Source organism: Polistes fuscatus, unplaced genomic scaffold (assembly GCF_010416935.1).
Source record: "Polistes fuscatus isolate 324 unplaced genomic scaffold, CU_Pfus_HIC Scaffold11, whole genome shotgun sequence".
NCBI classification, from domain to species: Eukaryota; Metazoa; Arthropoda; class Insecta; order Hymenoptera; family Vespidae; genus Polistes; species Polistes fuscatus.
The window spans coordinates 404517-428251 of record NW_025113009.1 but is presented as its reverse complement, the minus strand read 5'-3'; the positions used below and the strand labels follow the sequence as shown (position 1 = coordinate 428251).

Here is a 23735-nt window from a genome sequence, read left to right as displayed (position 1 = left end):
GGGTGTGAATTTAAAAAACACAAATAGAGAAGAAAGAATGAAACCGAAAAAGAAAAAATAAAATAAAACGAAACAAAACGAAACGAAGCAAAATAAAATAAGAGGAACGAGAACGTCTATGGTAATAGTATCGAATAGCGTCGACGCATAAAAAATATTTTTTACCGGCGGTGTGGGGGGAAACAAAAAGAAAAAAAAAAAACTACGGATGGTTGGTCCACGGGCATTACGTTTCTTTATCTTCTGTATTTCTTTCGAGCCATTTTTCTTTTTCTCTTTTTTATTCCTTTTTTTTTTTATTTCGTCGTGTAGTTCCCCGCACAATTTGAAACGTGTCGAGAGGGACACGGGGAAGTTTGGCCTTCCGTTCGCACGAAATCTTTCGCAATGATGTCTATCCTACTGTTAGACGCGACAAAAGAAAAATCAAAGTGGCGTAAAGCGGTTTTTACGATCAAACGCACATCCTTCTTCTTCTTCTTCTATCTCTTCTCCTTGATCCTGTATCCTCTCTTTTCTCTTTCCCCCCCGGCCCCCGTTCTTTTTCTTTCTCATTGTCAATGTGGCTTCGAAATACGAGACGACCGCTATTCTTCGTTCGCCCGTGAAAGAATCGAGTTTACCCTTTGGTGCCTCACCCAAAGAAACGATCGCGGATCGTAGAAGGAAAGGTACGAAGTCGTGGGGTGGGGGGAATGGAGGGGGAAGATCGAAAAGGAAAAGAACGAAATCGAACAAAAAACAGAAGGTAAAAAAAGAAAGGAAAGAAGAAAAAAGAAGAAAGAAGAAAGAAGAAGAAGAAGCAGAAGAAGAAGAAAAATATTTTACGACGTGAAACGCGTTTCACGCGAATATAACGCGAATTCTTCGACAAACGCTATATAGCCTGTGAAATCTCTGGCATGATTCGTGCTTGGAAAACGCTCTGCTGGTAAGAAGTATTCGAGATGGAAGAGAGAAGGAGAAGGAAGGAGGGGGGAAGGGTATAAAGAGGTAGAGGGTTGAAAGGCGAGGAAATAAACTCGCATACATTCGCCGCAGACGGTAGAACTTATTGCAGGAACTTCATAGGGCGAAGGAAAAGCGACTTTTGAATATCTCTGTTTCTCGCGGGCCGTCGTCCTCGTCCTCGTCTTCTTCGTCCTCGTCTTCTTCGTCCTCGTCCTCGTCCTTATCCTCGTTTAGTAGAGTATCTCGCGAAACTACCGGGTAACGTTCTCGGTTCAATGTGTAATAATACCGAGCGAGCTCTTAAACGAGTTCTCGAGAGGGAGAGAGAGAGAGAGTGGCAATGGAGACAGCCGAATGAAGAGAGTAAGAGAAAGAAAGGGACAGAGATAGCTGGCAAAGGTAGATTCTCTCTGCTTGGAAGGAGTACGACGTCACGTAATCCGTGGACGACTCCATCGGCTCTGCGAAATCGTCAAAGTTTCCGGTATTCTGTGCGCAGAACCGTTGACATTGCGTTCACCTTGTACGCATACAAAGATTTCCAAGGAGATAGAAAGAGAGTAAGAGAAAACGAGCGAGAAAGAGAGAAAGAGAAAGAGAGAGAGAAAGATTTTCTACCTGTATTTTCTCTTTTGAACTTTGATTCGTGACAAAGTACTTTTAAATCCATTTGCTCGGAATTGGATCGAGGTTTTTTTTACTGTTACTATATCCGAAACAAAAATATTTTGAAAAAAAGAAAAAAAATCTCTGCAAATGTATCACAATTGAGTATGAGGAATCGGAAATAAATCATTTAACGTCATACGTCTTTACTTGCTTATACATTTGTTCACGCTTTATTCTTTAAGATAGTAGTACTTTTTTTTCTTTCTCCCTCTCTCTTTCTCTCTCTTCTCTCGATAGAAAATTAATACGATACGTAGTCCATCGTCATCGTCGTTCGCGTACCAACTACCATCTACGTTTCGAGCGTACAAAATCGTACGGTTTCCGGTCGAGCGGTTCGGCGAAAGGATTTATTATGCCACGAAGCATGAAGAGAAAGAGAATGAGAGAGAGAGAGAGAGAGAAGCCAGACCGAGCGTGACCTGTAGTACCGTCGTATTATGGACAACGTGAATCGGCACTAAAAAGAACGTATACCGACCCACTCTCTCTTTCTCTTTCTTTTTCTCTAGTTTTCTTTTTCCTTTTATATTTTTTCTATTTTATTTTTTTTTGGTGTACCCTGAATCACCTCTTCCACTCTTCCTCGGCAAGGAAAGCCCCATTGTTTTCTTTATTGGAACCTCGCTGCGAATCGAGGAGGGATGGGCAAGATGTAAAAGGCCCGGCCGATGGACTATGGAAAAGGGGGTAATTATATGGGCACCGCCCTCAGCTTGGGCAATCACGCGACCGTAATCTATCGTCGATTCGCGAGAGTGGACGAGAGATGGATAGACCCAAGGACGAAGACAAGAACGGAGAGAGAAAGAGAGAGGTAGGAAACGAAGGACTAATGCCGGTATCCGTGGGTTCAGACGCGCCTTCTTGATGATGCCCCATCTTTTCTTCTTCTTCTTCATCTTCTTCTTCTCTCTTCTTCTTTTTCTCCTTCTTGCTCCTCGTGAGAACGCCTTCCGCGACAAAATTTCGAATACAATTTTATCTAATGTTGTTTTCTCTCCGTCTGTGAAAGATTGATCTCCTCTTTTTCCTCTTTTTTCTTTTTATTTTCAATTCGTAAATTTAGGCAACGGGAACAAATTGAGAGTACAAAGTTGTAAAACACATTTGGGTAGGAATAAAATGATTGATTTGAAAAAAAAAAAGAAAAGGGGCACCCCTAAGTGTTTTATTCGTTTATCTAATTGAACGTCACGTTGAATCAAAAATCATCGCTTTAACCAAATGTCAAAAGAATGCGCAAAGTCGAACCGTTCGTATTACTTTTCAGGAAGCATCGATCCGTGATGCACAATAAAAGAACGTATGGATACTCTCTCGTACATTTATGTATACACGACTCTAAGAGGTGAAGAATAAGGGGGATAGGGAAGGGTGGGCCGATTAAACAGGGGTTAGAACGACGTTTCGGGGTAGCTGCGATGACGACGACAGACTTCTCAATGAGTTCCTAAAGCGAAAGAGCTTACTCCGGGGGTAGTTCTCCCCTGTGGATTCGGATGGCACCCCTACCTATCCCTCCTATACATACAGGGTGTTCCGTTTAACTCGATCGTCTCAAATATATCGCCGTCCCTTTCAATTAAACCGAAATAGTCAACTACGCTAAGTTGCGAAGAGATTGATTTCGTATTTATTTAAGTGATCATTTTTCTAAATAACTCATAAAAGAAAAAAAAACATAATACGAGACCGAACACGTTAATCCACTTATAAATCGTAAGAGAGATTATTATTATTATAATGGGTCGGAAAAAAAAATAAAAGAAAAAGAAAGATTCGAATTCCACATCGAGAAGATTAATTTGAAAAGCAAACAATTTTTCTACTAATCTCATTAAATACTTTCACCCTGTATAGGTAGAAGCACCGAAGGTGTTTGCTGCGAGGGGTTGCAAAATAACAGATTTCCCAGACGCACGCACCCTTCCCACTTAAACATTTCTTTCTCGGAGCTATTGCTAAAAGGACCAAGCTCGAAGAAGAAGGAAGACGAAGGGAGGAGGGTAGGGAAGGTAGAAGAAAGCTTTTCTTTTCCTCGACTTTTCTCCTACCTTCGCCCTTCTGGAGTCTCTTCTAACGAGACGCGGCAAAGTTCTTGGGGATGGATCCTACTCCAACCTTTTATTTTTTTTCTCTTCTTTTTTTTTTTCTCTACTTTTCCCTTCTCTTTTCTTTCGTAGGTTATGTATATATAGGAGAGAAGGATGGTAGAGTTCCTTGTGGGTCAGCCCGTTGCTCTTGAAAGGACCCTTCCACCCCTAGCTGCTCTACTGCTACTGCTGCTACTGCTACTGCTGCTGCTGCTGCTGCTGCTGCTGCTGATTAAGGTATAAAAGGCAGAGGGTATATATCTTTCTCTCGGTGGAGCCGAGACGAGATGGGGGAGAAAGAAATTTGTTCGGGGGACGAAGCGACGCGACGGCTGAAGAACTAAAGGGTGGGCTCGAAGGGTGAGAAAGAGAAAAAGAGTGGGGTAAATAAAAGAGAGAGAGAGAGAGAGAGAAATACCTAATTGTAAGTACATTATACCTTCGGGCCAGTTGGGATTATGCGGCTACTTCTTTATCGCTGACAGTGGTATCTTTTATCTTTAATTCCTCCGGTTCTCGTCCCGATTATAACCGGAATACTTTCTCTCGTTTCTTGTTTTTTTTTTCTTTTTTATTTTTTTAATCTTTCCTCTTTTCAAAGAAAAAGAGAATTTAGTTCGTTTGGAATTAGTCGTTTGACTCGCGAGATATCCTTTCTCGCTTTGGCCACGCTCGACTAAGCGCATAATTCGTCGCTTGTAATAGACGAACTACGACGAAGCAATTATCGAACGCTCAATTAAGAGCAATTAGTAAACGGATATCGAAGTGTTTGATCGATCCTGTAGTTAAATATCTTAATGAAAGGAAAAAAAGGGACATCGATGCAATTTTTTTTGTCAGCGATCACGATACCTTTACCGGCGGGGAGGATAATAAAGAGAGCCAAAGTTTTTCTCTCTCGATACTTGAGCCGAACACGAATCGATATATACCTGCCCTCTTTCCTTCCTTCCTTCCTTCCTTCCTTCCTTCCTTCCTTCTTTGGTTCTTTCGGCAACGGACCACGGGCCCTTTGTCGCGGAGAATAAAGGAAAATAGCGTGCGCGGGTTTCTCGTCGTAAAGGAAAGATGGTAAGGGCGGAGAAAACGAACGATGCCGGTCCTCTTTATTTCAGGATGGAAACCCAAACCGCAACCAACAACGAAGCAAAGCCCCCAGTAATTCGCCTGCGAAATTGCGAGCTCGTCGACTCGCAAACTCTCTCTCTCTCTCTTTCTTCTCTTTAGAGATCCCGCGTACCACATCTTTTGTCCGTTTTCAATCGGTTTCCGATCCACCAGACCAGACCTTTTCTTCGTTGGCACAGTACCGTAAACGTCCAACATCGGCGCCCCGTATTTCGCTTTTCACTAAACCCACTAGGTATCCGAGGGAAAGTATTGGTTTTTTTTTTTTCCTTTCGAGATATTCTGATTGTTTTGACAGTTAGCTGCGATTTTCAATAGAAATAAAAATGACATCGTATACATGTAGGACATATATATATAAAGAAAACTAAATATACCATTCGAGGCACTTTCCTATGCTCTATTTTCGTCGTTTCATTTTGACATATATTTATAGATATAGCGAGTATTCTTTTGTCTTTGAATTAAAAAAAAATAAAAATAAGTTACATCGAGAACCTTGAAAAATAATTCCTTATCACTTCCGGCAGATGTAAAGACGAATATTCCGATACGTATGGCGGATAAAACGTTATCTGTATTTCTTCTCTTTCGAAAAATACGACAACGTTTCGATCTCTTTATCCCTTTTTTGAATTTGTTTTTTCTTTCCGCGCAGAGAGGTTCGAACTGGTCGCGCTTATCGTATCGGACGGAGCACGCTTGCCGAGATAGGATTGAACAAGAACGTGTTGATTCGTTTGTAGCGCTCTGTGTTTACACCCAATGTGTAGGTTTGACGGCACGCGAAGGGATAAAAAGAGTGTAGGAGGAAAGACAATTTATATACGAAGTTAGATAATAATATGCGATAAATACGTGAAAGAATTTGTACTGTTTACGTCTATATCTTTCCGTTCTGCTTTTTTTCGTTGGTTCTTTTTGTCTTTTCTTTCTTTCATTCTTTTTCTAATTATCAAGTCGGCAGGCAAAACAGAAACACTCCCTCCGTATCTCGATAGGAATTTAATTTATATGAGCTTGTTCACTACTGGGATTAGAAACGATCGCTTTGCAATCGGTCGAGCGAACGACTCTTGACACCTCGTTTCTCCACTTACGGACAACTGGAAAATACTCGGAGCTCGTAGGCGTTGCTTTTCTATGACGCGTTAACACGTTCCACTTCTAACCCTATTTAGAATCCAGCGTAGCTCGTTGTAGTACGTGCTCGAGTAACGGAACGAACGGGAGTCCTTTCCTTCTTTTTTTTTATTTCTTCATTATTTCCTTTTTCATTCGAGTTTATGTGTCCGTTCGAGCGAATAATCGCGATAACTATCGATGAAACGTTAAAACTTTAAGTATATACAAATGTACAAAATATTATCGCGATACGATATTCGAATTCATTGATTTTGATTAAAGTTTACAAATTCGCGGGTATTTCCGAAGTAACGAGATACAAAATTCACCTCGAGAGTAAATTTAAAAAGTTTACCCGTGTAACTAGCAAAGATCACTGCAAGGTACATCCTGTTACATCAGAGAAAATCGGAGCGTCTGGATCGTTTTGTTCTCAGGTCACGTTCGCGGAAAAGAGCTCCTGAAACAGAGATACATTGAGTACAGCGTTTCATCTAGTACTTTCCTTCGGGGGTAATCGAGGGATATAAGGAACGATGTAGGAAATTTTATTGCCCGACAAACGTGCCCTTCATCGCGATGTATTCCAATATATAGTGGAAAAGTACGATAGAACTTTACGTACGGAGACGCGTTGTAAAACGACTAATAGGAAAATCAAACGTATAAGTAGATGAAATTATTTCAACGTTCGAAGAAGAACCGCGTTGGGAAATCTTGAAATCGTAATGTATTATGGAACGGGATGGATCCGAGAAACGTATTACGCTAATCCTGGCCTGTTTTACGATCACATGCCTCGGTGGATTTGGAAAACACCCAAGAAAACCATTTCCATCTTATCTCTTTTTATCCTTTCTCCCCGTGAACTCTCGAACAAGCATCTACCAGGAGGAGGATTCAAGAGGGTGAAGAAGCAAAGTCAATTTCTGGGCGAGATGCCACGAGGTTAATGGGTCTATGTCGTCATAAATTGGCGGTTCGGTGTGAAAGCTGCCTAAACCGAGTTTTACCTCTCGCTCTCTTCTACTTATTTTCTTGTTTTATTTTCTAGCAAACCCTCTTCCCCCTGTCTACCTACCTTCCACGAAACCACCGCATCTTCTTGTCCCGTGCGATCTTTGCTTCGGTAACAAACAGGATACAGGTACTCTGAATTCTCTCATTTTCGATCTCCTTCTTTCTTTCTTTCAGTTTTTTTCTTTCCCAAGGTAGGAGTCTGGCACAAGCTCGTCGAACGATTTATTATCCCGACCGTCTTACCTCGAGCTCCGGCCTGCTTAGCCGCTGTTTTTTCTCCTCGTAAAGGGTAGCGGGTAAGAGAGAACGCGTGGAAAGAAGAAGAGGATCGTCAAAGATCCGGAGGAAAAAGAAGATAGAGCGAAGTTGGAACAAAGTAAGGTGGATCCTTGCCATTTCATTGACCACGAGCAATTGGCAGCGACAGCTATTTGCTTGGGTCGTTCGTTCGCAATATACCTTCGTATACTCTGCCGCAAAAGTGTCTTTTAGCGCAAACTTTCTGACCTTTTCTTCAAAGGAGAAGAAGAGAGAGAGAGACCGGAAAGTATGAAACACGGAAAGAAAGATTTTTCTACATAACAGGGGTCGCGTTAATTCCTCTTAGAACGATGAACGAGTTTCGAGCAACAAACAAACGATCATCTTTCGACTTTCAAGGTGGTAGACGATAAAAAAAAGGCGAAAAAAAAAAGGAACGCGTTTGTGTTCGGGGGATTAAAGTTGGGAGCCGTGAATGGAAACGTTTTTGTTTAAAAGGAAAGGCAAGGAGAAAAAGAGGTAAAGGGAGGAGGACTACTCGTAAAGAGAATTGAAGCCGTGCGAGCTGATCGAGCACCTGCTCCGTTCGTACGAGAAGCGCGTATAAGTAGAAAAATAAGAGAGCGAGAGCTAGAGGGAGAGAGACAGAGACAGAATGAGAGAGAGAGAGAGAAGGGCTCCCTTGGCGGTGTATGGAACTGGTGAAAATAATTCCGGTCCCTCAAGGTTGTGTGCGCTCAGTTGCTTGGTTTCTCGAGTAGTATAGTATACGCGCCCTGACAATGGCTTTAGTCTAACGTGGCCCGTGTTGTCGTCCTTTATACTGCTCCCTCGCTTAAACGGGATCGGGCAGGTGTCTCCATTGTAAAAGACCCTATGGCAAGCCCTTCGTACGTACCATGGCACAGCCTCGACTATTACTCCAACTCGCTTCCCTTTCCCCCTACTAACCTAAGAGGAAACGGCTATTCCTCCTGATGAAAAGCTTTCGAATATTTTCGATCGATTCTACGCGCGTGTCCTAAAGTTCTATTCCTGACTGTACTTCTGATTCTGGAACAGATAGAAAGAGAGAGGGAGAGGAAAATAGAGAGAGAGAGAGAGAGAGAGAGAAAGAGAGTATACGTACATAAGTGTTCCGGTTAAACGATGAACGATGACGTTTTACTCTGTAACGAGCCACTCGCGAATTATCGCCCCTCGAGTACCAAAACCGCTCCCGTGCACTTCTAACCTTAACTACGGTTCTCAATTGGCTCGTAATCGTGCTGCCACTTGGCAACGAGTCGGCTCGAGTCCTTTCGAAAATAAGCGCGATCCGTTAACGTTCGATACCATAGTATGTATCTAATCGGAACTCGTTGATGGCGTCGAATCGACCACTCTTCATTATAGTATTCATCGATGAAAATATTCATTGCTTCTAACGACGGATCTAGTTTCAAGATTTTACAATTATATATATATCTACATAGATTAGAAATATACATATATTAAAACTTTGGAAAATTTGTAGTTGCACTTACTTACTTACGTATGTACATAATTTAACGAATTCTCATGTAACTTTAGGAGAATATAGAATCTGAGTACTTCTTATGATAACTCGGTAGAAAAATGTAATTCCAGCGAGTAAAAGCGAAAATGCATTACGTTGGTTGAATTTTTCTCGACGAGTCGACTCCTTTCGACGCACGTAAACTATACTCGCACGTATTTTCTTTCTCGTTCGCACGAGAAAGTAAAAAATAAATAAAAGAATAGGAGAGAGAAAAAGAGAGAGAGAGAAAGTGAGAGAGGGAAGAAGACACATGCGCGTAGTTACAGCTGCGATCTCGTATGTAGGAGTTACGAGGATGTCGCCAAGGGTGCTTCCGCACGGATGACAAAAACACGCTGAGGTCGGTTAATTAAAATCATGTCTCGACACTTCGAGGCAACGCGCGAGTTATTCGTACTTCTCGAGCTGTCTCGTTTCAAAAATGCCAGCTGAATTTTTCATTTTCCCTGGCAAACGCAAAATGCAAACGATTTTTTCGCCTTATTTCTAATCTGTTCTTTTTTTCATTATTTCTTTTCCTTAAGAGAATAATTTTAAACGCGTCGGAGAATACTTAAAATCACACGTAAGAAATCGTGGGACGTAGGAAAAGGTAAGGCAGAAATCATATCGATATTTCATTTAAATTGATCGTTTTCACGAGAATGAGACAAAAGAGCAAGAGCAAGCTCGCTCGATCGATCCTGCAAGATAATTTCTTTCGACGTAGCTCCGGCAACCAACCCTCGTGAAAACTCCCTCTTTTAAATATTTGCACGAGCACTCTCGAGTTATCGGCGTGCAAACGAATCGAAATAATTACTCGAGCGTCTCGTCGCCAGCTATTTTATGCGCCACGCGATTTCCCTCGGTCCGTTCAATGCAAAGTAAATCGTAGAGAGTTTGCTTCCCTTTCTATTCCACTTCGTTCCACGATCGAGTGAGAGAGAAAGAGAGAGAGAGAAAATATAAGAGAGATTCGAAGATTCGACAAGACATAAATATTTACCGACGATAATTCCTCGTTCTCCGATGTCCCTAATTACTTCCACCTTCTTCATCATTTTCTCTTGTTTCTTTCGTTCTTTTTGCCGATCTTCTGTCCTCGCGTTACATCCACACCTACGTATTGTATCCAGGCTGGTCACGTAGTAGTTATAAACATCGTATACGCCCGCGGCTGACCGTAGCACCACACGAGAGATAATCAATCCCGACTGGTGAACTCTATCTCGGAGACCGCCGGCGCGTGCAAATATCTCGCGCATTAATGAGTCGTTATCGCTGTACCGTTATGGTCTTGGTTCGTGCTCGCAGGCAATGTATTACAGGACACGGAAAATCTTTTCATCGTCGTCCGTCCACCAACGTCCAGCTCGACCGGCAAACACGAATCCAACTACAAAGCTTTAACGAATAAGGGTGTAGGAGAGAAAGAGAGAGAGAAACAGAGAGTGTAAGAGAGAAGAACGAATAACTTTTACATCGTTGCCCATAAACCGTCTTAAACAATTGCTTTTTACGCGTTCTCTATTCTCATCGTTATAAATCATGTCGGATCGGTGGACGTTAACGGCGCTCGACCTAGCCGAGAAACGAAGCGTCGTTACGAAACGATAAGTACCGCCAAAAAGATCATAACGACGATAAAGCTCGTAAGGCGTCGTAGTCCTCTTTCTTATTTTATTTTTCATCATCCTGCTCTCGTGCACGAGGCAAGATCCTTGTAAGAAGGAAAAAAAGAAAAACGGAGAAAAAAAACAGGCTTTACGAATTTACGAAGCACACTTTATCGATGGCGCAAGAGATCTCGTAAAAATGAAAAAACAGAAATAATATTAACTCGGTCGTGTCGAAAACACCACTTTAGGGATTACATTTTGTCAGGTAAAATTCAATGCGGATTGTGAAAATAAATATATGTAAATAATACACGATAATGTACTTTCTCTATGATATTAACTCGACGCGTATAAAGTATCGTACTACTTCTTTTTTCTTTTCTTTGTTAGTAAATCCCCTTGTTTTGGAGTAAATAATTACAGGATAATTAACTTTTTCTATAGCTCGAAATATATGCAAATAATAATAATAATAATAACGATCCAGATTAAAAAAAAAAAAGAAAAAAAATAACGCCTTTTAATTTCTCATAATTTAAATAATTAAATAAGGGACGAAGTTCAAAAATAACGTTCGAGAAGAATTTATAACCCGTTCAAATTTCCTGTGATACCTATTTTAATATTTTAATTTCTGGACAAGATAAAAAATCAATTAAATAATAATAACGTTGATAAAATGTGGAATGGAAGAAGAATTGGAGTTTATAGTGGAAAGGAAGAATGAACAGGGGCGGGGATGGGGGGGGGTGGATTGACGACGTAGGAGAATTGAACGACTTTGGTTTGGTGTATCATGGAATCTGTTCTATCCGCGCCACTTAACCAACGCCATCGATATACTCTCGGACGCGGCATAGTACGCGGGTTGCTCGCGATCCTGGCTGGCTTCTCCTACTCGCAATCACCGTCGTCCTCGTGGATCCAATGAAAATCGTTGCTACCTGCATTCCGTATTCCTGGATTTCGAAATAACATGCAAATCCGAGTCGACGTTGCAGCCTGGTCTCTAGTCTCTCTATAGCTACGTTGGACGTTGCATATGCATGCTACTCGGTAAGCTGTGACTCGTACAAACGAACCAGCGAACGAACGAACGAACGAACGAACGAACGAACGAACGAACAAGAACGCAGGATACACGCACGCACGCATGATCTTGTACTTTCCGCGTCCGTTTTACTCGTTCGAAATTTTTAATAGAAGAATTTCTATTTTTTCTCAACTTTCTATGAATACTTTAATTCCCGATAAAAATTACAGACACATTTTCTCGCAAATATTTTAAAGAGATCTATCGATAAACATATAATATATATATATATATATATGATTGTCAAAGGAGATATAAACGAAACGACGAGACGGTCTGGATGTAACATCGCGGCGACGAGCGTGTTTTATGGACTACCCAGATGGAGAATAAACGCTCGAATCCGCGTGTTTTTCCAACGAACGCGATGAGATACCATATCGATGACGCTCGGAATGATTAAAAACGTGGAAAAATGGACGTTCGGTCGTGCGTTAAAGCCCGTCGGACGAGCGACCGTTCTCTCTCTCTCTCTCTCTCTCTCTCTCGATCGATTGCCTCTCCACGACAATTGCTCGGAAGCGAGAGTCATTGCCGCGGCGAATTTCTGATTGCCTTTTGAATCGATGCACATACACACATTGCTATGGTTGCGAATATTATATATATATATATACACATATATGTATATGTATGTGTATGTGTCACCGACTATTTCATTCGTTCTCGTTATAAGAATAAACGAGCGATAAGAGTGATCGTCAAATCCATGAAATCGATACAAAACCGATCTGGTTTCTGGTTTTCAAAATCCGTCCCTTCTTCAAAGTTTACTCGATCTACTCGGTATAATAATTATCCTCGGTGCTCGAAGAATTCGAAATCGTTTCGTTCAATAATTTTCTTTTATAAATGTAAAATTATAAACTTAAGAAAGTATTTGAAATAAAGCGAAATAAAAGAAAATAACTGGCGATTTTGAGAAGGATCGTTCGACGATAGCCAGGCTACTTGGAAATACATATATCGTTACGCACTCGAGAAGACACGCATCTCGAAGAAGAAGCAATGACGAGTATTCTCTCTCTCTCTCTCTCTCCCTCCTCCTCTCCCCCTCCCTCCCTCCTTCTTTCTCTCTCTTTCTCTCCAACAGAGAGCTCCTTCACTCGGAGAGTGGCCACCGTTCGCCCCTTGAAACTTTGCTTATTGCCGTTACTGCGAATCCCCGCGACTACCATTGTCACGTTCTAGGGTCCTTTAACATCCTCTTCAGGGTGGAAGGGCACTCGGCATTATGTGTAGGCAGCCACGTCGAGTACCACTCGAGGATTCGTTTGCTCGGAAAAAATTCATTTGCGGCTCACGGACCTCTCCCCCTCCTCTCTTACGCTTCTCCACCTTTCTCTCTTCATATATATGTATACGTATATATATATATATATTCTCATTCTCCCCCCCTTTCCCTCTCTCTCTCTCTCATTCTCTCCTGCTCTCTCTGTCTTTCATTGAAACCCCTTCATGACTTTTCAAGCTTCAAACTCGTCTCGTCAAGTTTGAGTTCCTACACGCCCAAATGCGGTCATGCGATTGCGTCAGAGTTTCGAGTGTTGACAAAACAAGTCGTCGAATCTTAAATATCGAGTACGCCAAAGTAAGATGAGTCTTGGTTTTTTAAGAGAAATCTTTCTTTTTTTTTTTTGTAATTCTATTTCAAAAGAAAAAAGAAAAAAAGAGAGAGAATCCGTGCTGGCCAATAAAAGCGCGTTTTAATTCGTCGAGCAATTAGGGTGAATTAGTCGATGACATGCATAGGGGAGAATTTTTCATTTGAAAGTATCATCTACGGGAGAAAATTATTGAGATCGAATCGTTTAATTGTGCGAATGTACATTGTTGAAAATTGCGAGTACTTTATTTGGCAAAGCCGTTCTCTATCCGAGATTAAAATTACAGGACACCTCTCCTCCCTCGTTACTGCAAATAATTTTCGATAAATTCGCAAAGTTATACGCGTAGTTCGTATACGACTGGTAACAACATATTTTCCAAATATATTTCAAAATATGTAACCAATTAACTCAATAGTATTTTCATACTTGCATAATTCCAATAGATCGCGAGTAATATCGATTACCGAGGGTCTCCCTATAATGAAAGAGTTGTTGCATATGAGAAAATAAATGGTTAATGAAAACTAAACAATTAATAATAAAATAGTTATCATATTCTTCGTACTCGTTAGCGGTTAAACGAATTTAACGAATTAATAAGCGAGGGTAGAGGGCAAAGTCCTCTTGTTATACGAATACTCTCTCATAAAATATGAAAGAAATTTACGGACCAAACGAGAGGTGACTCGCGAGAAGTGGGTAAACACAGTGGCGTTTCCGTTTCCTCTCGATTCTCGGGGGTTCTTCGAAAGCAGGCAGGCAGGCAGGCAGGGAAGCAGGCAGACACCCTTCTACAGTCCTACCCCTATCTCCTCTCTCTCTCTCTCTCTCTCCCTCTCTTACTTTCTCTCTTTTTCGAAGCTGGTAGATAGAACGGCTCGTTTTCCTTTTCGGCGCCACTCGTTTCAATTAAGTTAGCGGTAATAAAGAAGAACCCGTCGGGGTTGTAGGACTCTCCGAGACCGACCAGAATTTATCTCCCTCCGTTCCTAATTTCTTTAATTAGTGCACGGAAGTCGTGGGAGCCAGCGGCACTGTGAGATACGGCAGATCTAACCGAGCGAAACGTTTCCAAGCTCTCTTCGCTAAAAGAGAAGGAAAGGGAAAGAGAGAAAGAGAGAAAGAAGAACCCTCAACCTCGGCTAGGAGAGTATCTCGGTTCATCCCTCTTTTCTTTCCTCTTTTTCCATCTTTTTCTCCCCTTTTAACTCTCGCCTGGTTTTTCTACGAAAGGGAACTTCGTCATCGTCCTACTTGATCCGGTTTCTCGACACCTCGTCCCTCTCTCCCTCCCTCCGCGAAAAGCTCGACGTGACTGAAGGTATCAATCTCCCTCCCCCCGTTCTCGACCCCTTGGAAACATCGTGTTGCCACTTCATTACCTCGTGTGGCATAGCATCGAAGTGTGCCTCGGAGGGTGGAGGGTGGAATTTCACTTTCTATCCGCTTTCTCCCTATTACTGTTCTCTCCTCGCCTCGAGAGAAAGTAATACACGTGACTTTGACGACTACGTGACACAATTTTCTTCCATCCATTATTCTCTCTATTATTCGAATGAGATATTTTCTAGATAGATAGAGGGGAGAGAGGAAAAAAATAGACAAGAGAAAAGAAGAAAAAAAAGAAAAACATTATACGTTTTTCCTACGTTCTCTTCCGAGATACGACGACGCTGGAAGGCATTAAAAGATCAGGAAATGTCGTCTGTTTATCTGTTTGAAGAGGAAAAACATCGCAATTAGTTAACTCGCGAATGATTCCAGATGAATCGACTCCTTGTTTATCATTTAATATTTCGTTTTTTTTTTCTATCGACGGAGGAAAATACGTTAGGCAAAAAGAAAAATCGTTGAAACGAGAACGCTGCTATCGTTAAATCGTCCGAGACGATCTATTTCCAGGGTTATCATCGAGGAGTCATTTACGCATTGATCGCGTAAATGAACGCCGATAGAACTTCGATCTACGCACAATTGTGATTTCTTATCGTCTCTCTCTCTCTCTCTCTCCCTCTCTCTCTCCTTGGATCGATCATTTCGCGTCAATATCGAATTAATGACGTAGATTATCGAGTAGAAAAATCCATCGTTGTTCATAAATAATATTATAATTCTCGCGACTAGATTTTCAAATTGTCACTTTAATTATCATTTTGTATCAACTAATCTTTAATAAAAAGCGAGATATTTCGACTATCCATTTATTTAAAGAAGAAAAAAAACATGGAAACTGAAACGAAAAAGAAAAAAGAAAAGAATGTAAGCATACATATTGTATAGCAATTATCGTGTGTATTTCATCGAATCCATGCAATTACGATAATATCGAATTGGTCGATAGCCCGTAATACATTCCTCTCTGTCTGTCTGTCTGTCTCTCTCTCTCTCTCTCTCTCTTTTTTCTTTGTCTTGTTTTTTCCGAACAATGATACCAACGTATATTTCATTATCCGATGAATATCCGACGATTATATCGCGCGAATGGTCGTTTTTTAAAATATAGAAACAAACGTTTCTCGAACGAGCTAATTATTATTGGCCGCCGACGTAATTTATTACAAAAGCCGTGTAATCCGACATATAATTTCGTGATCGTCCATCGTTAAAATTCCTTTTGGTTGTAAACGACGTCGGAGGTTGCTCGACCTTGCGGAAAAATAACAAACGATTTGGGCCGATCCCTCTCGGCTTGCGTCGCCCCATCCCCCCCACTCCCACCCCCACCCTTCATCTATATAATTAGTATAATACGTCGCTTATTATCCGTGAGATCGACGACGGAAACTCAGCCACGCGGGGAAATAATTTGGCGTTAATTATAATTCGTTGGTGGAGCTGGTTTCGAGGGTGTCGTCGATTTCCTCCCTCGTTTTCTACCCCCTTCGATTCTCTTTCCTTGTGTTTGTTGCCTCTTTTTCTCTCTCTCTCGTTCTCTTTTCCTGACGGCAATTATACCCGGGAGAAATTAATGAGTCGAAGAACAGGGGGAAGGCTATCCATGTAAAAGCTTCTGCCTCGTCTACACTTTAGGAAAGCGAGATTATACACCCTCGTGCGAGTCCAATCCTCAGGCAATTTGTCGTGCGGCAGCCATTTCCGCTTTCCAAGGCCGATGTCCAACGAGGCAACCCTCTCCTCCTTCTCTCTTTCTCCCTTTTTCTTTTCCCTCTTTCCCTCTTTCTCTCTATCGTTCCATCTCAGTTAACGACAGGATACATAAACGTGGTGGGTGTCAGGGAAAAGTACGAGAGATAGGAATACGAGCACGGCTCGCTAACTCGGCCCTCCGCCCCCGCCCCCGCCCCCGCGAGGGATGGATTCGTGATAAAATTCATGGACTTTGGGGATGGCTCGAGTACGTGCTCGAAAACGCGCTTGAAAACGCGCTTCCATCCAGCACCACCGATACCTATATTATAATGTTTATATTTGATATTAATCTCGTCGATGGTTGCGAAAACGTTTCGCTCGTTACGTTATTTTAATACGAATATAAATTTAATGAAGCGCGCCGAAACTCATCACGTGTAAAATGTTTTCGGCTTTAATTTCGAAACGATGAAAAATTCATGCTCGAATCGTTTCGACCATTTTGTCGGATTAAATGGATCTTTCGTAAAAACGAGTCTATCGTGTAAACGTTTTCGTTTCTGCGTTTTTTTATTTCTTTTTCATTGTAAATAAATACTGGTAATACTTATGCTCTTTGTGAAATATTTCACGTAAACAAAAGTTAAGACGATATAGGTATCATAAGTGATAATAACGTATCTCCGCAATTAGTTTTAACATGACGTTACGATCAATCTGATGTGAATAATTTTAGACTCGCATTTATAATATATTTGCAATTTGAAATAGCCGATGTGCGAAATATAAGCTCATTAAAAAGGTTAAACAGTTATTGGCAGTCGTTAATTAACGTTCGTATAAAGTTCATCGTTTCTGAATATTCGTTGGATCGATTTACTTTCGGTCGACATTCTGATCATAAAATATTCAATCTATCGCGTCAAGAGGCGTGTCACATTTTTTTTTTTTTTTCAGAAAGAAATCTCTGACAGACACGTTAGATAGGACTGTAAAAAGGCTTTTCTCCCGCAACATCAAAAATAAGTATAGCACTCCATAAAGCGGAACATCGTCGTGAAATAATCGATATGGTCGATTTACTTTCGATATATAGGTAAGGGTTACATTGTCGTTGGTGAGAAACGAATTATTTATAATCTATCTTAGGGAGAATTAATATTTGAAAGTATAGGTTGGAGTTTACAAGACAAGTAAAGTATCAGACCCTTTAGGCCTACCGGCACCCTCGCTTCCCTTATTATTATTTCATTTACCCGTCGATCTCGAGAGTACCTACTTATCGGTCATTTATTTTCATTCCTTCCACCGAGACGGAGCGAGCTCGTGGCAAAATCTCTCAAAGTCACTGTCAAGAACACAGAGGGGTAGCTCCGAGCGTAACGACATACAGGGTGCCTTTCGAGAGTCACGTAGTACACAAAGTAGAAAGTGGATCATCGATTCGGGCGCACTCTCTCTCTCTCTCTCTCTCTCTATCTTACTCGCTCCAGTAGGTACAGTGCTCCCTGTGTTTGAAGAGGGAGAAGCCCCTCGACAAGCGACAGCATAGAATGACGAGTTCTCGTATCCATTACCTCCTTCAGCCCTTCGGCTTGCATCCGCAAACACGTGGCAGCTCTCGATACGCATGCTTCTCTCTCTCTCTCTCTCTTTCTATCTACTCTCATTCTCGCTCGACACCCCGAGGCAGCCGCAATAAATCGAGCGAGGGTCGAGTCATGTTTCCTTAATTTCGCGGTGACGTCATCGCAATCCCGGGACCCAATAATCCCACATGACTCGACGACCTCAATACGAATCGCAACCTTCTGCCTTATCGTCGCGGCCGAATTAAAAATATCCCTTTTCAATGATTTCTCTCTTTCTTCGTTCTTCTCGTTAAATACTAATGAAAGATTAACGATTGAATCTGTTTTAAGAGGATTTGATCGAAATCGAGTCAACTATGGTTACTTAAAGAGAAGATATTTATAGTACTGAATCGTGTTAACGTTATAGCATTTAAATCAGTACATTTAACGTATCTCAAAGTAGTAAAGATACTTTAAAGGAGAATAGTAAAGTCGGAAGACGTTTCGTACAGGGAGTAATAATTAACGAGAGTGCCGCCAAGTTGGACTTGGGCCGACACTGTGCGCGCGTTCACGGGAGTTAAATAGCAGGAGTCGTGGGTAGGGATTGCCGAGAAGCAAAGGATGGATGAGCCTGATGAGGCTGTTGATACAATCACGAAGGGGTGTTCCTGCTCTCGAAATGGGAAGGAGGATCGGTGAACGCGCGAGCGCAGCACGGCCACTCTCGATAGGGTAGGTGGATGGCGGTGGCCTATTACCAACCCTTGCCAACATCCGGCAAGCCGACATTACCCTCCCGCTTCGCGTTTCACCCTCTCTCTCTCTCGGTGCTAACAGTGTGTATGTTCAACACGCGATCCCGTGTTAGACCCCTCGTTCCACAGACCGCCGTTCGACCTCACACGCGCGATTATACTGGCTGCCCTTCGAATTGATCTTCCAAATGTTCCAACGAATTTCGGAAAATTGAAAAATGATCGATGACGATCGTTATCGATAGATCCAACGCTTCGGTAAATCGTACGATTAAATTGCTTCTCGACATTTATCCTGGGAAATAAAATAAATCGTGTTACATTTTTGTTGCGTTTTTCATTATTTTACATATTAAAAAAATAAAAAATTTATATGTATATATATATATATTATGGATATTTTCGAAAAAAAAAACAAACGAATGTGAGATAAAGAAAAATAATCTGCAGCAACTTTTCTATTGACGAAATTATACGATTGATATTAAAACGAGACAACCGATCGAACGTTGATATTAACTATTAGGAAGAATAATAAGCATATCGCGTTTAGCGAAAGTAGAGATAGAAGCGTACTGGTGCAAACGGAATCAGCAAGCCATCCCCACCGGGAAGGGAACAAGCCCGTTCGACTCGAACATGCTGTCACAGAGGCGTCGAGCACCTGTTTCCTCGAAATTGACACGTTGCCATCCCTCGTGGCACGCGCTCACCACCGACGTTTGCACGTCGAGCGTACACGATCGAGATCATCCCCTTGTCGTTGAGCCGTCGTCTCTTCACCCCACCCATTCACCTCCTCCTTCACTTTCGATAAATTCGATGCTCTTATGCATCTCGCGACGTAAATACGCATACATATATTTATATCGTAGTATCGTTGGAGAATACTTTGCTGCTCTTGCAAAAGAAAATAATAAAAAAAAAAACTAGAAAAAGAAGAAAAAATATTTTTTATAGCACACGCGAATGAACGAACGAACGAACGAACGAACGAGAGATAGGAAATACCGCACAGCGCGTAATTCGATTCTCGTAGGAGAGCTGGCTGTTTCGTCCAAATCATTGTCATTTAAAATAAGCGCATTTTGAACGGGAGTAAGTTAATAAACAGTGCACATAGCGATTTTCCCAGGAAATGAAATCGTTCGCGAATGAATTGGCAAAAGCGTTCATTCGACGTTAAATTATCGTTCTGCTTTCTCCCTCTCTCTCTTTGTTATTTTCTTTTCTTTCTATCTTTTCGCCATTTAGTGGCATCGTTCGCGTTTCAACGAGCGCGTACTCGCCGCACTCGCTGACAATTCGAATTTCGATTAGACCAGCTAGCGCCGAAGCGTGATAATTATTTTTAAACGGGAACGTTCTCCCTCGAGAAAGATACTCTTTCTCTCTCTTTCTCTCTCTCTCTCTATTTCTCGCTATCTATCTATCTCCGGATGAGCCATAGAAGTTGGAAAAACAGGCAAGCATGGAGTTTAACGATCGTGTTGAGGTCAGTCGATAAAAATAAAGCGCGTCGTTCGCTCGCTAAAATTAACGACGTGCGGACATGGAATATGGCTACGCGGGCTATGAAACTTTTATGGGGGAGTAAACCTGGATATACGTTAGAGGCCTGGATCGAGATCGTGGAAAAAGAAGAGACGTGTTACCGGCCTCGAATCCTCTCGATATTCATCTCTTTGATAAGGACGGTAATCTTAACACCTTTCCATCCTTATTTAGCGATAAAATCGACTAAACGAACGTCCGAGAGATCGTTATACGATGTAGAACGATAAACGATATTCCGAAGAATGCTCGATCCCGTGACGATCATTTCTATGTAACATTATCCTTACGATATATAGATATTTTGGCAGAGATGGAGATAGAAAAAGTGAGAAATAAAAGGAAACGTACGAGAACGAACGACAAGAATGGAAAATATTTCGAAACGAGCCGTAATGCTTCCGACAGTGACGAGTTAAAACGCATCGAATTCGCTAAATGCTCTCTCACCGCGTATTAGTAACGATCGTGGCAAATAGAGCATTATATATCCTGTTTACACGGACGAGTGAGCTTTCACGCGTAACGCGTGCCGCGACAGGTAATATTTATCTTACATAATCTCGACGCGTTCATTTGCATCAACGTTAAACGGTTTACGAGTTGAAAAGAGCGCGTTAAGCGTCCAATGAAAATCAATTCGATAATGCGATTCGAACGTTAATAATTTCTTTCTTTTCCTTTATTTTTTTAATTAACGCATCGGGTTCTTATGGAATCTTAGACGATTCTCATTAACGTAAATGAATTTTCTCCGATAAATAGCACGCGTTAAGGGAAAAGAGAAAATAAAAAACGTAATAAAATCGATGATTATATTCCAGAGATATTAAATCTTGACGACATCCGTTGAGAAAAAGATTGGTCTCACCGATTAGTCGGTATTTTCAAGACGCGAGAATAATAACGCAAATGTAGCGTAATAAAACTCCGTTGGAATTCGAGTGTTTTCGCGGAGATCCAAGGCCGTCCTCAGGCCGGTGCTTAAAGCGTAAACGATGTGTGTTATTGAAACGAGTCCGCAGAGTACGATAAATCAATCCGTGCGACCATAATCACCGTCGCCGGTGGGTCGCTTTAATCGCTGTTATACATACCTACTGCATCAGGATCGCGCTTCTCTCCCTCTCGCACGGTCCCTCAATGTTTTTCCATCTCTGTCCATCACGTTAACTCCGATCGCTCGCTAGCTCGCTCGAGCATACAACGAGAGCGAATTTGCATGACACGCACGCTAGGACGCGAAACGAGCGGCGTTGCTGATTGAGAATTAACATAACTGCAACAATTATTGGCAAATTGGTATAACTCGTTTGCGCCCGTGCAACGTATGCGCTCGAATACCAACACGTATACACCAGAACTGTCCGTGACGACTATGCTCGGATACAGCCTGTTTCAAATCGCTAAGCGTTCCTTTCGATCTTTAAACGGCATTACGATTCCAGTTCATTGCACGCTCCGTTACAAATGTTAACCCGTCGGGAATCGACCCGAGAAACAATACCACCTGACAAATATTTGGGTAACCGCGTAGATATTTCTCGGTTATCTAATTGGTGTAATCATTTTTGACGATGCCAGTAGCCAACAATGCACACCCAGACACACATATGCCAGCGTAACGTGTACACAGCGTTAGGATGGCGTTAGGAGCGCATCGAGATCGGGTCACGCGTCGTAGCACGCAGAACGGAAATGAAACGTCAGCGGCGAGTAGTCGAGCGGAAAACGTTATCGACGCGAACCCGTCATTGTCCGTCGTCGTAATCGCGTTTCCGTGCAAAAGCACGAAACTAACACTGCTACCGGGACTTTAGTAGTATCATCGTCACGAACGAAGGAACGGAAAGATAAGATTCCTATCCGACGATTCGTACGTTCGGTTAAACCTACGCGGATATCGAGATTCCGTTTTCCCGTTCGATTTACAATTAGATACGAGCGGACACGTATCGCCGACATAAATTTTAATAGACTAACGTCGTACCCATCCACCGAACGAGCGTAGAGCCAAAGTCAAAGAACGGAACGGTAGGGGCTCGAGTTTAACAAAGATTTGCGAGCGATTTGTATCGAAGGGTCTTTGCGATTTATCGACGCGTCCAATGGGAGAGAGGAGGACGAAGAAAAGCATCCAATCCTCCTGTTTCGATTCCTTTTCGATTCGGTTCTCGAGAGCTGGAATGAGCTCGGTAAGTAAGAGAGATCGTCAAAAGAGGATCGAAAGACCTTCGAAGATCGTCGAAGCCTCGGCAAAGGGGTTAAATTAAAGCGAGACCTTCTGAAAACTTAATTACCTGTGTACGCTCTATCAATTAATTTTCCTCAATTTTCTTGCCCTCCAACGTGCTGGCTGCTTCGCGATTCGTCGAGTCTCGCCACTTTTCCCCTCGCCGCTACCCTCGCCGCTACCCTCGCCGCCTCGGTTGAGTTCTCTTCTCTTTTAACTCCCTCCAGCTCGACGTCGTCTTTCCCCCTCGCCGAAGCGTGTAATTCCGTCGGCATTATTCCCAGCACGTCTGCCGACGGTGGAGACCCCACCTCTAAATTCCCAAGCCCCACTCTCAGCGTACACTTTCCACCCTCGCTCGGTCGCGAAAGCCGGGACCTTTGTTCCTCATTTACTTTTTATCACGACGACGTTGCCAACCTCGACCATTCCGCAAGCTTTGCTCGTAGCTCTGGCCGTTTTCCTCTTTTTCCGTTGGAACCTCCTCTTTTTCGAGTCTCCCGGTACTTCCTCCTCCTCCTCCTCCTCCACTATCTCTTTTACCTCCTCTTCCCTTTTGTCTGGCCAGCTTTTCCGTAGAGCAGCAGTAACAGCAGTAGTAGCACGACGTGCGAGCTCGCACCTCGACGATTTTTCTCGATACGTAAGCGTTCCTTCTCCCCCTCGTCTTCCTCATCTTCTTTTCTACGACTCTATTCTTCCTCTTCACCCTTCGGTGGTTCCTTATATCGCTAAAATCTCCAGAGATTTCAGGGATCGCGTTTGCCGCTGGGAATATTACGAGATTGCACGAGGGTCGTCCGTAGCTTTCTCTTCGAGAACAGTCCTTTCCCTCTTTCGGTCCTCTTTATTACATAAACTATACGTAGTCTACTTGAGATTGTCCAATGTATTACGACCAACTAACCTCATCGAAACACATTTACCGAAATCCCCAATGACATCTCGCCGATACTTCTTTTATCCATGACCCTAAAACAAACGATATATAAAAATTCCTCAAAAAAATCTATATCGAATATACTCGAAATAATCTATCGTAATCGAGTCGTAACTATTACGAACGCTTTATCCATTATCTATCTCGCAAACATTTAAGAGCTTAATTAGCCGGCAGACAGCCCTAACGATCGAAACGAAAGCTTAAGTACTCTTCTCACGTTCCCCTTCGCAACGAGTATCACCCTTTATGGTGTGTATAACGCTACGAGGACGGAACGATCGAATTTAGTTTTAAAGGTTGGCAAGAAAAATTCCGGCTATGGTCAAAATCGAATATATGTGGGATGCGAGCGCCTCCAAGCCAAATACTTAAATAGGGATTCGCGAGGAAATTTGACGGTGGGCCCTGGATAGCTCAATGGTTAAAGAGCAGTCGCCCGGAAAGCGGAAGATCTGGGTTCGAGTC

At 42.2% G+C, this 23735-nt stretch overlaps 3 long non-coding RNA genes across 5 annotated transcripts in view; 2 read left to right on the top strand and 1 right to left on the bottom strand.

Moving 5' to 3' along the window:
- The window catches only part of LOC122526505, a 45970-nt gene that overhangs the window by 18823 nt on the left and 3412 nt on the right, over positions 1 to 23735 (top strand). The window contains exon 2 of one of the 2 annotated variants that reach the window (XR_006306086.1): positions 3807 to 3953. The exons of the other annotated variant lie outside the window; for it this stretch is intronic. This is a non-coding gene — a long non-coding RNA (uncharacterized LOC122526505). The remainder of the gene's footprint in view (positions 1 to 3806; positions 3954 to 23735) is intronic. 2 annotated transcript variants of the gene reach the window in all.
- Positions 5224 to 23661, bottom strand: LOC122526506. Of its 2 annotated transcripts, none has more exons than XR_006306089.1 (2): positions 22395 to 23661; positions 5224 to 6432 (listed from the first exon to the last, which is right to left on the bottom strand). It is a non-coding gene; the product is annotated as an uncharacterized LOC122526506 (long non-coding RNA). The 2 variants fall into 2 exon arrangements; XR_006306090.1 differs by lacking the exon at positions 22395 to 23661 and adding an exon at positions 7054 to 7268.
- Positions 6690 to 7755, top strand: LOC122526507. Its single transcript, XR_006306091.1, has 2 exons — positions 6690 to 7119; positions 7184 to 7755. It is a non-coding gene; the product is annotated as an uncharacterized LOC122526507 (long non-coding RNA).